The following is a 15,530-nucleotide window of genomic DNA, read 5'->3' on the forward strand; positions in this document are numbered from 1 at the left end:
TTGTTTTGCCCGAAAAGGGGATGCCTCGGTGGCACAGTTAACAGGGCGTCTGAATCTTGGTTTTGGCTCAGGTGGTGATCTTGGGATAGTGACCTCTGACTGTGAGATTGAGCTCTACGCACAGCGGAGTCTGCTTGAGATTCTCTTCCCCTCTCCCTCTGCCCCTCCAGCTTGTCCTCTAAACAAACAAGCAAGCAAGCAAACAAAGCTTGAAAATGCCTGAAAATATGATTTCTTTAATATGAAATCTCCTGGCTTACAGAAGTCAGCTCAAATTGGTTTTGAAACAGCATGTTGTCCATCAAAATCTGTCTGAGAACTACATATGCAGAGCAGACTGCCAATCTGTGAGGTCTGAAATAGGGACCGGACTGTAGGAATGACCTGGACAATTAAATGGCATGTGGGCAGGGACTTCCTGGGGGAGCTCAGAGGAGGAGAACGTGGGTAGACAACTTCCTGAACACAAGGGAGGGAGGCATCCCTGAAGCCCTCCAGAAACCCCAGGGGAAGATATTAAAGGGGGAGTAGGTCCTCCAAGCAGGGGCTGGCAGCCTTTGTAATTAGGGCAGAGTGCCCCTGCAGTCCCATGTGTATAATGCCAGAGGCATGCACTCTAGTCACATCTTCGTAGCACTTATGGAGTACGTACTATATGCCGGTACGGTGCTAAGTGGTTTGTGTGCATTACCTCATTTAATCCTCGAAATAACCCCGTTGGGTGTTACTATTACCCCCACTTTACAGATGAGCAAACTGACCTGGGCAGTCTGGTTTCAGGTCCCATTCTCTTCATTGCATGCAGCCCTGCCCCTCTTAATTCCCACAATGCCTTTCACAGAGCTCGGCATGGAGAAGGTGCTCAGGAAATGTCTACTCTGTTGAAACAAAGACCCACTAGAATCTGATGGTATGATTTCAACCGATTTGAGGAGCTATTTCAAGAACTGGCTCATGGTTTCTGCTGGGGCTGCATCCTCACCCGGGTAATATCCTCATCGTTGTATTCAGCGCTAAATCACCCGGCACCTGTCTGCAAGGAGAAGGAGCCCACAGCCCCTGCTCCCCTTCCTCCCGGGATCTGCAGCTTCTGGCTTCTGTCTATCTGGTTGCCTTCCATCCTCGCCCAGCTCTGTGGCTCATGCCTCCCTCCTGGGACCTGTTTCAGATGTCTCCCCAGAACCTGTCTTAGTGTTGGAGCACTCAGAGGACCATCTCATGCAGTGCAATGTACCTAGAAGGGGAAGATGGTGTTATCACCCCAAAGCTAAGCCCTGTTGGGGATTGTTTAACCCTTCCCCGCCTCTGGAACTGTAAAGCCCCTAGAAGAAAATTCCCACTGTCTGGAAGGCAGAGTTTTCACCTGTGGGAATTCCACTTCCCACAGGATGCTCGTTACTGTGTGGAAAATACACAAAATGGGACAGGCTCAGCAGCCTGTTTTGGTAACCGCAGAAACTGGTGGCTGAGCCCGAACACTGGCTTGAAGTCACATGGTTCTACTTCCAGATCTCCCAATAAACATTCATTCTTGTGTCCATTCATTCATTCATTTGACAAATACGTGTTGCACGTGTTATGTTCTAACCACTGATGTGGGTGCTAGAGAAGCAGAGCAAAACTAAGAGGTCCCCATGAAATCCCTGTGAGACCGCCAGGAGGTCAGGGGTCCTCTCTGAATCTCGACCTCTTTTTCTGGAAAGTGGGGGTGCTTATGAAGACACAAGATCTCTGCAAAGTCCTAATCTCCATCTCTAGCCACAAGGCCTCCTGGATGGGGCACCTGGATGGGGCGCCTGGGTGGCTCAGTCAGTTAAGCATCTGCCTTTAGCTCAGGTCTTGATCCAGGGGTCCTGGGATTGAGCCCCCCATTGGAGTCCTTGCTCAGTGGGGAGTCTGCTTCTTCTCCTCCCTCTGCCCCCCTCCCGGCTTGTGCTCTACCCACCCCCCGCAAAAAAATTAATTAAAATCTTAAAAAAAAAAAAAAAGGCATCCTGGTGCCACAAAAGGAGCACCGGAAAGAGAGTCAGGATGCAGCCTTGGGCTGAGTGCCTCTGAAGAGGTCATTTCTCTGGACCTAATTTCTCCATCAGGAGATGGAGAGGGCTGCTCCGCAGGATCTCTCAAGAACCTGTCTAACTCTGTGACTCTCCAGTTCACATATTCTAGGATTCCAGCATGAGAATAGCCTGTGACTCCAGGAATGGACATCCTCCCCTTCTGGGTGCAAATCTCCTCCTTCTGGGATGCTTTCCATCATGCCAAGCAGCAGAAAGTAGCTCGCTTCTTGCCAGGTGTACACGGAAGAGTGTGGGGCACTTCCCGGGAGCTGCCCTCCCAGGATTCCCAGTTTACCTTCCCCATCATGCTCTTAATCTCGGCAAATTTAGTGGCACCACCATAAGCTGCCTAGAGAACATAGCTGACCCATCACCAATAAATCAGAAGAGTGATGCTTCTAAATAAATGATAGTCCCTCAGATCGGTGGGCAGGCAGGCTGGGGATGTTGAAGGTGTCCTGGGAGAGATTTAAACCTGCATCCTGCTCAGGTGGGGAGACATTGCAGAGGGGACAGGGAGTGCGGTGAGGTGAAGAAGCCCCCGGAGTCACCCCTGGGTACTTGGGGAGAACCAGACCTTAGCCTTCCCAGTCAGGACTGCCTCTATCTTGCCTGAAAGGAAAATGTCCCCCAGAGAGAAGGAAGAAAAGATGTCCCAGGGTTAAAGAAAGAGATGCCAACTCAGAAACCTTAATTAGAATCCCTGCTCTTTTGAAGATTCCCTGCTTGGCCAGTTTTCCCATCTATAAAATGGGGATCTCAGTAAACAGGGACATGTCCTACTCTTTTTTTTTTTTTTTAAAGTAGGCTCCATGCCCAGTGTGAAGCCCGATGCAGGGCTTGAACTCATGACCCTGAGATAAAGAGCTGAGCTGAGGTCAAGGGTCAGACACTTAACCAACTGGGCCAGCCAGGTACCCCAACACGTCCTACTCTTGACCTTGTAACTTTTTGGTGGTAATCATGGACTGGCCCCATTTCACACAGAAAAGGAGATAGGCTCAGAACAGTGAAGTGACTTGCCCAAGGTCTTGTAGAGAATAGAGATTCAGTCCAAGGCCTCATGCCCCAACTCTGTGCCTTTTTTCCTGCAGTGGGAATCCTGGGTCCTATCTGGCTGCCTTTCCACTTTGGGGAACTGACACCCACAAGGAGAGCTCAGCTGCATGCCAAATCTGGGCACCTCTGAGGGCCAGTGGGACGGTGTGATGCCTGTGGTCTTCCTACACACCCCCAGGCTCTGCATTCCCTTCCCTTTGGCGACTCCAAGAAATAGGCAGATGGGCAGCCCCAGGCCAGGCTGAAGATCCTTTGGAGTCAGTTTCTAGTGGGGACCATGTCCAAGAGCATCCCATGCCCTGCCAGGAGCTGCTGGGAAATTCTAGCCAAACCTTGGTCACGGGAAGCAGGCTCTGCTTGGACAGAGGTGAGGAACTGCAGTAGGGGTGACTTATACTGGTCCTCTCACTGACATGGGGTCTCTAAGAGCCTCTAAGCCTATTAGGCTCCCGACTGCCCTGCCTCAGAAGTCAGGGGTCCCATGTCCTAGGAGACACAGACAACCGCCTCTGTGTTTTCACAGCACTCTACCCTGAGTCCAGAGTCTCCTTCATGCCTCCCATAAGGGCAAAATCATTGGTCCTTACAGCTAAAATATTCAATATTCAATATTCAAAAATGGTTTTTAAGGGCACCTGGTTGGCTCAGTTGGTTAAGTGACTGCCTTCAGCTCAGGTCATGATCCCGGAGTTCTGGGATCGAGTCCCACATCGGGCTCCCTGCTCGGCAGGGAGTCTGTTTCTCCGGTTCACCTCTCCTGTCATGCTCTCTCTCTCTCAAATAAATAATAAAATCTTTTTAAAACCTTTTAAAAAATGGTTTTAAGACATCAAACCCTTTCTTCAAACAAAATCTTACTCAAAATCCCAATTATGCAGAACAGTTGAGAACTATCCCAGGTCCCACCCATCTGTCTGCATCCTGCCTCCCCGGGCAGCCCCAGGGCACTTCCACAGAACCCTGGGCCCCAAGGAACCCAGTTTGCAAAGCAGTGCTTAGTCAGATGGGGAAATGGGCCCAGAAGGGAAAATGAATGGTCAGGGTTACACAGATACATAGTGCAAAGGTGAGGCCCTTCCAGGAGGGGCTGCTGAAAGCCCAAACAGGAGGCAGGCAGCCCTTTCCCTCAGCCAAAACAAAATCTGCTTGTGTGGATTTGCCCCAGACCAGTATATTTTGGTTGCTTTGTTAATTAGTGGTTATTTGATTGTTTAGTTGGTCTGTGCTCTGGTTGTGTGATTTACTGTTTGCTCACTGAATGGTTGAGTAGTTAGTTGGCTGGTTGACTGGGTAGTGGATTAGCTGGCTATCTGATTAGTTGGTTAGTGTGTTGGTTCATGGTTGGTTGGTGTTCCGTTACTTGACTGAGTGGTTAGTTGGCTGGGTGGATGGCCAGTTCCCTGACCGGCTAGCTAGTTGATTGTGTGCTTCATTGTTTCTTAATTGGCTGGTTGGACAAATGAGTGAGTCGCTCTACTGTGATTGCCTACAGTAGTGCTTCGGAGAAGGCTCTGAGACATGAGATGCATATCTGATGGAAGAGGCACCGAGCAGATGGCCTGAGACACGGAGGGAAGAGTGAGATGCACTCACAGATCTCCGTAAAAGTAGCCAAAGCTGGTGTGTCCACTTCTTGACCTGGGAGGTGAACGGCTGAGCCAATGAATATGAGTGTCCTATATAACTGTAAAGCCTGGTGCACAGGTCAGTGGGCCCCTCCCACTCCCTTGGTGGGGGTCCCAGTGCCCCCTGGTTTCCTCCATCCCTCCACCCACTCCAACCCCCTACCCCATTACCCCCAAGCAACTCTGCTCTTCAATCCTTTACTGCCCTGGGGTGTCAGTGAAGGACAGCTCAGTGTGTTTGAATATACATATTTTTGAGAGAAGGAGCATTCATGGAACTATTTCAGCCATCCTACAGCACATGGCATTGGAACTGGAAGGAAAGATTCTTCTAGGACCCAGTGGTCACATCCTATGAGCAGCATTTAGTCAGATGAAAGATAAAGATGAAAGGTATAGGTCATATAATCCTCATGGTAAATGTCCATATTAAGCATTGGTATAATCTCCACTTCAAAGATGAAGAACCTGAGACTCAGAGAGGGGTGGAGAGGAGGGGGCCCAGACTTGAACCCTGCCCAAGGATAAGCACCACACTCTTTCATGGCCCCAGGATAGCTCAGGTGTTGGAACCGTAATGGGTCATCCCCAGCTGCCCTTCTCCAATCCCGAAGCTCCTTCTCCCTTCCCTTGGGTTTATGGATGTCCATCCAGGTGCCAGTGGGGATCCCTGAGCATCCCCCATCACCAGGCCAGGTGCAGCAGGCTGCACGTGCCACAAGATGACCACCACCACCACAAAACCAGCACAGTGGGTCCAGGGCTCCCAGCCCTGCCTCACGAGATCCCAACCGAGTTCTGGGGCCACAATCAGTTAATAGGAAAACTCCCAGCTCGGGCTCCTCTGTGCATTTACTTGCAAGATTAATGGCAAATACAAAGTTGCTTCTTCACCTTCGGACAGTCAGGCAAATCTGGAGACACCTGTGTGACATGTGCCACAGCCCTATAAATATTTGTCCAGGCCACTCCTGCCTTATGCTACACCTTTTGTAACCAGAATGCAGTGTTTTCCTGCACGTGCTTTGCAAGGCCAAGGGGGACAGGCCAGGGGATAGGCACAATTGTATATTGAGAGGAATTTCAGGCTTCCTCCCTCCTCCCGTCTCCATTTGTCCTTCCCAGGCATGTGGGAAAAGAAGATGCTTCAGCGGGGGTTTGGCGGGGGGTGGAGGGTGTGCAGGTCAATTTCTTCTGAGACCAGCCTTAAAAATTTAATAAAATAATAATAATACATTAAGTTGCCTATATTGGCTACCAAGAGCCAAGCCCTTCAAATCATCTCACTTCATCTTGGCATCAGCCCTATGAGCATGGAACTGTTATTATCCCCATTTATCTCCCCATGAGAAAGCTGAGGCACAAGATCCCATAGCAATTTAGTGGAGGAGTCCAGACTTGAACCAGCACTGTCTGACGCAAGAGCCTGAATTCTTCACCACAGTCCCCATAACCGGTGCTCCATGAACTGACTGACCCTTCCCTCGGGGATGTACAAGATGGTCCCTGGTCAGGACTCAACGAGGGAAGTAGGTCTTGGGAGTCCCCAGGGCCTGAACCCTTTGAAACATCCTCTGCCTTTGGGGTTCCCCATTCCCATTCGAACCCCGGTGGTGGACAGCTGAAGCTACAAGTCAGGCAGGAAGTTTCAGCCTTGGGCACCCCCCATCCACTTTCCAGCACTATGACCTTGGACTTTCTCAGAGCCTGTTTCTCCTCTATAAAAATGTCAAGCAAGGCATGCTTGTTCTCATGTTCTGCTAAGTCATAAATGCTCATGATTTTATTTTTTTATTTTTTAAAAATATTTTATTTATTTATTTGACAGAGAGAGATCATGAGTAGGCAGAGAGGCAGGCAGAGAGAGTCGGGGAAGAAGGCTCCCTGCTGAGCTGAGAGCCCAATTCGAGGCTTGATCCCAGGACTCTGGGATCATGACTTGAGCCGAAGGCAGAGGCTTAACCCACGGAGCCACCCAGGTGCCCCTGCTCATGATTTTTAAAAACGTTCCAAATGTACAGAGGAGGAAAGTCTTTCTTGAACCCCTATTGTCACCATCTTCCACGTTCCCCTCCCCAGACATAAGCACCCTTACCAGTTTCTTATGCATCCCTCTCCAGCAGCCCAAATGGAACTTTCCAATGATGAAGATGTTTCACACCTGCACTCTCCAAAATCCTGGCTACTGAGCACCTGAAATGTGGTTAATGGGATGAAGAACTAAATTCTGCGTTTTGCTGGATTTGAGTTCATTTACATTTAAATAGCACCACGTGGCTAGTTGGCTGTAATATTGCAGATCTCAAGTCTAGAGACTGGATAACTAACATTCATAGAGCAACGACTTTATCCTAAGTACATCCCACATATTGTTAACTCCTAGTTTGTATAAGAACCCCACGAGTAGAGACTATATCACCTTTTTTTCCCCCTCTGGAGACACTGAGGCACAAGATTAAGTTCTCCAGAGGTCACTCCCCAGAACTTGGAGGAGCTATGATCTGAGCCTAGGCTGGCTGACTCCAGATCTGAGGATCTTAGCTACTATGACGATACTGTCATAACCACAAGAGCAGCTTAAACGAGACTGTGTGCAATGAGCTGAGTGCATTGCCCGGCCCAGAACAGGTTCGGACACCTACCCCAGCCTACCCTAAATCAGATTCATCTTCTCCCCACTCTCTGTTTAGGTCTGACTTAGCCCCACCCCTGGGCCCTCACTCATGTTGGGCCCCCTTTCTAGAATGCTCCCTTCAATCCTTCCACTTAGCCAAATCCTGCCCAGTGATCAGGCACCAAAGATGGGATAAAGTGGATCAGAGGCGTGAGCTGGCCTGGGCAAGACCTGAGGAAGTCGAGGGTGTGGCAGAACTGGTCACAGAACTTAGAGTGGACGGTGGAACAGAAGCAGCTGTTCCAAGCCACTGCCCAGCAGGATAGCAAGAAGACAGACATCAGGATGGTGGAAGCTGCATCTTGGGGAGCGGTGGGAGAGGAGATTAGGTAAGGGATAGTACAGGACATAAGAGTTTTGACTACCAAATATTAATTTAGATCTGATTTAAAAAGTGCTAAGAGGCTGGTGTCGATGTCATCATGCATTTAACAAACATTTATTAAGTACCTACTTAATGCGTCGATAATCACTGGGGACCACCTTAGAGTGTGCCCCCCAGGGGACTGTCCTAAAGACAAATCGGACTTTCTGGTCCACCTCATTGTTACCTGTACTGAGCAGGAGAACATATAAGGGCCAAATCTCTAAGTTCTTTACCTTTGTCCTGTTAACAGGTTCTTTCTTCGTACATGAATCTAGTCAACACTCTATAAAAAACGTTAAAAATAGTGTCAGGATCCCGTTTTACAGATGGCAAAGCAAAGGCTGGGGACGTGGAGACAATTTGTCCAAGGTCATCTGACCTGTTAGTGGATGGGCTGGAATGAGCATGCAGGCCGCAGTCTGGATCTCTGGATCCTACGTCTAACTGTTCCCTTGCAGGGCACAGAGGTCTGTAAATTCCATCTGTCAGGAGGGGGCTTGCCAGCCAGAGACACCTGGCATCTCTGGCACTGGCTCAAAGGGCTGCCTTCCTGCTGCTGTGGGAAGGAATCCTTTTGCTTGGCATTCCACCTGCCATTTTCCACCTGGGTGGGTTTTAATCTGGCAGACAACAGGTATCTACACATCCCACCACTCTGGGGAAAGCAAAAGCTCAAAGTGGCCCAGGAAGAAGGGGCTCAGGGCTATGCTCTGTGCCTGGGCACAAAGGAGCAGCTGTCATGCTCAGGATCCAAGTGACTGAGAGACAGAGCATCCCGCAGAGCCTCTGGGAGGTGGGGTGGCGGGGAAGAGAAGCAGAGAGGGCAGTTCTGGGATCTGGTCTGTTTGCCCACTGGAGGAGGAGGGTGGGTCACTTTTAAGCACCTGGGAAGAACCTCCTGCTGTCTTGCTTCCCACTGGGCCTGTCTGCCCTCCCAACAGTGCCTCTTCCTTCCCTGCCTTAGCTATGTGTCTCAGGGACTATGTTTCCCAGGCTCCTGGGTCAGCTGGATTCTGTCTGGATTCTACCAACGAGAGCTTAGGCAGGAGATTTGCAGATGTGGGGAAAGCGAGAAGTCAGGGCATTTCTCCCCTGTCCTCTGACTTCGGTATGAGTCTGAAAGTGTTGGACCCCTTGGGGGCGTCAGTTTCCCCTGGACAAGCCCACTGTAGTTCCACTGTCTGCCAGGTGCCCCCAGGTCCCGGGTGCCAATAATAACACACCCTCCCTGTGTTTTTCCAGCCCTGGGGGAGGTAGCAGCTTCCTGCTCTTGCCAACCTCCGGGGTGTCTCCTGTATTAGTTTGGGCTACCCTCAAGGTGGACCCTGAAACAAAGACTGGTGTATGCGGTTTATTTGGGAGGTGGTTCCAGAAAACAAGTGGGGGAGGGAGTGAGGGAGGGAGTGGGGACGTGAGATGGGGAAGGGATATAAACTGAGAAAGAAGCTATGTCATTTATCTATTCAATACCGTCTCCCTTGCTTGAGGGCTGCCCCTAGGATATTGACTGCACCTGCAAGGTCCCGGGTCTGGGAGGAAACCTCACGCGGAGAAGCAGAGTTGCATGGGCTGCAGGTGGAATGGAAAAGATAGAGCAAAAGAGGATGGACAAAGGACCCATGAGCACGTGAGAGATGCCCAGTAGGATTAGTCACACACCAATAAACCACGATGAGACAACACTGCCCACCCACCAGAATGGCTAAAGCAGAACAGGCTGATAACACCAAGTGTTGGTGAGGACATGGGACAACTGGAACTCTTAGCCACTCCTGCTGGGAACTGTGAAAATGGTACAACCAGTTGGCAAAAATATTGGTCTGTTTCTCATCAAACTAGACAAGCACTTTGTCTAAGGCACAGCCATCGCTCTCCTAGGTATATACCCGAGAAATATAAAAACACGTCCACGTGAAGACTGGTATACAAACGTCTGTAGTGGCTGTCTATACTGGACAGAGACTGGAGACATCCCAGATGTCCACCAGCAGGGGGATGGATAAAGAAATGGCGGCATATTCATATTCGATGGAATACTACTCAACCATAAAAATGAACAAATTATTAATACATATGACAACACGGATAAATCTCAAAAAATTAAGAAGGCTCCTGGAAGAAGTCAGATACCAACTAGAGGATTCCATTGATGGGAAACTCTGGGGGAGATATAACTAATCTATGGTGCTGGAGGTCGGGATAGGCATCATCTGGAAGCAGAGATGGTAGCAGCTGGAAAGGGATATGAGGGGAAAAACTTCCAGAATACGAAGGTTTCATATCTTGATCTGAGTGATTGGTCACACCATGCTCACAAAGGTAAAAACTCACACACTCAAGATTTTGTGCCTTTTATGTAAAGTACATGCCTTCTAAAAATATAAAATAAGATGAATGAGGAGCTCCATTCTGAAAAGTTCTGCTTCAAGCCCTTAGCAGCTTGCCAAGGAGATCCTGCAGCTGGGGTCTCCGGCCTCATTAGGGGAAGGTAAGGGAGGGCTCGGACCAGGCTGAGCCTTTGGAGCTGCCAGTGCAGAGAAAACACTCGCTCCCGTCAGTGACTTATGATTAAGAATTTTCCTTCTGGCCTCTGAGTGTTTTACTGGCCCATCCATCAATCTGTCAGGGTGGCTGTCAAGGCAAGAACAGCAGAAAACTAACAGCTCGCACCCAAACAGCCTGAATAATTCAACGCCCGCCAAAGCCTCTGGACACTGGAAGCGTGAAGCTAATTTTTTATTTCTCAGGCTCTGCAGTTTATTTTCAGGCCCCCGGAGGCCCAGAGAATGGGCATGGGACTTCTGTGGATCAAGAGAGAACGGGCCAAAGCCATAGAGCTAGGGTATCCCACCCTGATGTCTGGGGCAGGACAAGGGACCCAAAGCAGGGGTGCCGCCAAGTTGGGGGCCTCTAAACAGTGGGGACAAAGAGCAGGCACTAGAGTCTCAAGGCTTAAGATCTGGGGGAGCCACTTCTCAGCTGTGTGGTCTTGAGCAAGACATTTGCTTCTCTGGGCCCCAGTTTCCCTGGCTACAAGACATCAAGGTGATAGGACACTCACACGGTACTTACTTTCTGCCAAGTCCTGTTCCGATCACTTACATGTAATAACTCATTTAATACTCAAACATCCTATGTAGTACTTAGGACATCGTCCCCATCATACAGATGAAAAAACTGGGGCCCAGAGCTCATCCCAAGGAATCAAAGCACCTGTCTCATAGGATGAGGATGAGAGGAGATCGCAGATCCCTGGCCTACAGCAGGTACTCAGGAAAACACAGCCTCTGCTACTGTTATTATTAAGATGTCTCTCAGGGTCTTTATCTGGTTTGAGAATAACAGCAAACACATGGGGTTATTGGCACTGTGGAATCATAGATTAGGAGACTGAGGCACAGACAGGTAAAGTGGCTTGCCCAAGGCCATACATATTTACCTGAAAGACACTGCTCAGGGGACACCTGGGTGGCCCAGTCGGTTCAGCATCTGACTCTGGATTTCAGCTCAGGTCATGATCCTAGGGTCAAGAGATCAAGCCCCACATTGGGCTCTGCACTGGGAACGGAGCCTGCTTAAGATTCTTTCTCTCCCTCTGCCACCCCCCAACCCTCTGCACATGCTTTATCTCTCTTTTCCAAATAAATAAATAACATCTTTAAAAAAAAAAAAAGACACTGCTCTGTCCTCAGACCTCTTTATGAAGCTGTTGAGACTGAGTCCCGCATCCAATAGGCCAAACAGACCCCCAAACAGAGACTTTCCTTTCAAAAGAATGACCTGGATTCAAATCCGCCATCTGCCACACCCCAGTTGTGTGATTGCATCAGGTTCTTTTCGCAGCCTTTGGCTGTGAAACAGGATGAAATAATCGATTACATGGGGATCAAGAGCAAACTTTGGTGACAGAGAGTGGCCTTCGACTGCCACTTACCAGCCGTAGAACCTTGGACATGCTGACTTATCTGAGCCTCAGTTTCCCCATCTATAAATTGGGGACGATAATCCCAGCCTTATAAGGTGGTGCTGAGGATCCCATGAGGTAATACAGGGAAGGCCCTTAGCCCAGGGCCAGGTACCTGCATAAGGGCTGCTATCAGCATCACTCCTACAAGTTCCTATCTGCAGCCATCGTGTTTGCAAAAGATCTTGGAAGATAAAGAGCTGGCCTGAGAAATAGGAAGGTCTGCCCAGCAACCTTCTCCCCACCCTAGGAAAGGGTGACCTGCAGGAAGGGGTGAGCTGCCACCACCAAGCCTCTGGGCTCTTTGGAGGCAGAGAACGGTGGGAAACTCCTTGATTTATGCAACATTGCAAGGACCAGGGATGCTCGCCCAGTCCCGGCGGTATGTCACAGGACTGTGAGATGTACTAGGTGACACTCAGCATTTCCAAGTCAGAAGCCATTTTGATCAGGGGCAAATATCCTGTGGCTCCAGCCCTCTGAGCCCCCAGGACTGGTCTATTCCTCCTGCACCCATCAGCTACTTATTAGATATTAAGTCTAATAAGTCCCAACAGAGGGCAAGTCAGACAAGGAAGTTCCCAGGCACCAGGGAGCTCAGGCATTAGCTTCTTTTGTTCAGAAGCTAATCACCTCTGGGCACATGGGTGGCTCAGAAAGTTAAGCACTCAGACTCTTGATTTCAGCTCGGGTCATGATCTCGGTCATGGGACTGAGTCCCGTGCCAGGCTCTGTGCTCAGTGAGGAGTCTGTTTGTCCCTCTCCTTCTGCTCCTCCCCCGACTCATCCTCTCTTTCTCTCTAAAATAAGTAGTTAAAGAAATCTTTTAAAAAATATTTTATTTATTTATCTGAGAGAGAGAGAGAGAGAATCATAGGGAGGGGGTAGCAGCAGAGGGAGAAGCAGGCTCCCCACTGAGCATGGAGCCTGAAGTGGAACTCAATCCCAGGACCCTGAGATCATGACGTGAGCGGAAGGCAGACACTTAACCGACTTTGTCACCCAGGTGCCCCAAATTAAGTAAATCTTAAAAAAAAAGAAGAAGAAGCTAGGGGCACCTGGGTGGCTCAGTGGGTTAAAGCCTCTGCCTTCAGCTCGGGTCATGGTCCCGGGGTCCTGGGATCGAGCCCCACATCAGGCTCTCTGCTCGGTGGGGAGCCTGCTTCTTCCTCTCTCTCTGCCCGCCTCTCTGCCTACTTGTGATTTCTGTCTGTCAAGTAAATAAATAAAATATTTTTTTAAAGATTTAAAGATTTTTAAAAATCTTTAAAAAATATTTTATTTATTTACTTGACAGACAGAGATCACAAGTAGGCAGAGAGAGAGGAGGAAGCAGGCTTCCTGCTGAGCAGAGAGCCCAATGCGGGGCTGGGTCCCAGGACCCTGGGATCATGACCTGAACTGAAGGCAGAGGCTTTAACCCACTGAGCCACCCAGGCGCCCCCCAAAATAAAATCTTTTAAAAAATTCTTTGGGGCGCCCTCCAAGACAGATTTAAAATAATGCCTTCAGTGAAGACCACCACCAATAAAATAGCCTCCTGGAATTCATTTTTCTGAACCAATGGTTTCACAGAGAAATCAGTGGCTTCACAGAGCAGTGTTCTGTGAAGTCAGAAGCAAGAGCCAGGGACTGCAGAACTCACAGGAAACTCTCCGACATCACACTAAGCAGAATGGATGCCCAGATTTGTCTGTGCACACAAAACAGTGTTAACCTAAAGAATCAATTAACTCCCTGGCAGACAGGCTGTCTAACCCCAGGGCACCCAGCGAGGGTCTGCCCACCCCAGCTGCCCTGAGCACTGCGGGAGCAAATCTTCTAAGTCCTTTTTTTTTTTTTTTTCTAGTGTCAGCGTGATTAAGGACAAGATGCGTCACAGAGCTTCTCAATCAGGGGCGATTCCATTAACAATCCACAAATGGCAAAACGTCATTGGCCCTGTTTTTCTGGGCAGGGAGAGCCCCAGGTAAATGACACCCGCACTTCATAAGCTGCAGGTAAATGATGTTCTGTCGAAAGGTCATCTTTTATAACAATGGCAAACCTGAGCTCTGGGTCTCGGTTTGATCTTCCCACTCTGATGTTGTATAATGCTCAGTACAACAATCTGAGGCAAAAGCAGGAACAGGGATCAAAATGGGATCAAGAAAGTCTGGGATTTGGACAAGCTATAGGGACCGGGCTAGGAGCATTAAGTCCACGTCAGCACCAGGGACAGCGCCACGCAGCAAAGCTGCTCTGAGGGAAAGTCACTTTGATCTGCGTGAAGACCAAGGTATATATAATAGTAATATTCACACTGTAGTCTAACTCAAAGTTTCCCAACCTTGGCACTATTGTTGTTTTGGGCCAGATAATTGTGGATAGCTGTCCTATGCAATGTAGGGTGTTTAGAAGCATCTCTGGGCTCTACCACCCACCCCCCAAGTTATGACAATAAAAAATATCTCCAGCTATTGTCTGATGTCCGCAAGGGGACAAAATCATCCTTACTTGAGAACCCCTGAACTAAGTACATCCATGTACATCTGTGAGACTACTCTCATAGCCCCAGTCCTGAAACTGCCTCAAACAGGACTGAAAGAGCCCTCTTCTCTCTTCTGGTAGGACGTAGTAAATGGTTTAAAAACAAAACAAAACAAAACAAAACAAAACACAGGTAAGCAAGTAAAATAAGTAAATAAAATAAAGACTGTAATAAGTGCCATGAAAAAATAAAACAGGGGGATGTGATCAAAAGATAATGGGAGAACACGTGCATTAGACAAGGGAACCCTCTTACATTGTTGGTGGGAATGCAACTTAGTGTAGCCACTGTGGAAAACAGTCTGGAGGTCCCTCAAAAGAATTAAAAAGAGCTACCATATGACCCAGCAATTACACTTCTGCTCAGTGCTCAGTGCTCATCTGAAGATAGTGAAAACACTAACTTGAAAAGATATACACACCCCCATGTTCATTGCAGCATTATTTACAAAAGCCAAGACATGGAAACACCTAAGTGTCCATCAATGGATGAATAGATAATAAAATGTGGATAAGAAAATTTTATATGTTTAAGTAAAATTAATAATTATTCAGCCATTAAAAAGAATAAAATCTTGTCATTTGCAACAACATGACGAACCTTGAGGTTATACTACTAAGTGAGGGTATAATACTAAGTGACAGAGAATGACAAATACTGTGTGGTCTCACTTATATATGGTATCTAAAAACAAAACAAAAAAACAGGGTGCCTGGGTGGCTCAGTCATTAAGTGTCTGCCTTCAGCTCAGGTCATGATCCTAGGGTCCTGGGATTGAGCCCCACATGGGGATCCCTGCTCGGTGGGAAGCCTGCTTCTCCCTCTGCCTCTCCCACTCCCCCTGCTTGTGTTCCCTCTCTTGCTGTGTCTCTGTGTGAAATAAATAAAATCTTAACAAAGAAAAAAATAAGTTCAAGGATACAGAAAATAGATTGGTGATTGCCAGAGATGGAGGGGGGGAGGTAGGAGAAATAAGTGAATTCAGGGGGTCAAAATTATAAACTTTCAGTTATGAAATAAAGTCATGGGGTTGTGATGTACAGCATAGTGACAACAGTTAATAAAACTGTACTGTGCATTCGAAAGTTGCTAACAGATCCTTAAAGTTGCTAAGATCCTTAAAGTTATCATGGGAAAGAAAAGATAATGGGAGAACACGTATCCCTTTGAACAAGGTGGTTGGGAAGGGCTACTCTGAGGAGGTAACACCCAAACTGACATCTGAAGGATGAGAAGGAACCACCTGTAGGA

The sequence above is a fragment of the Lutra lutra genome, chromosome 12 (genome assembly GCF_902655055.1).
Source record: "Lutra lutra chromosome 12, mLutLut1.2, whole genome shotgun sequence".
In the NCBI taxonomy this organism is placed as follows: Eukaryota; Metazoa; Chordata; class Mammalia; order Carnivora; family Mustelidae; genus Lutra; species Lutra lutra.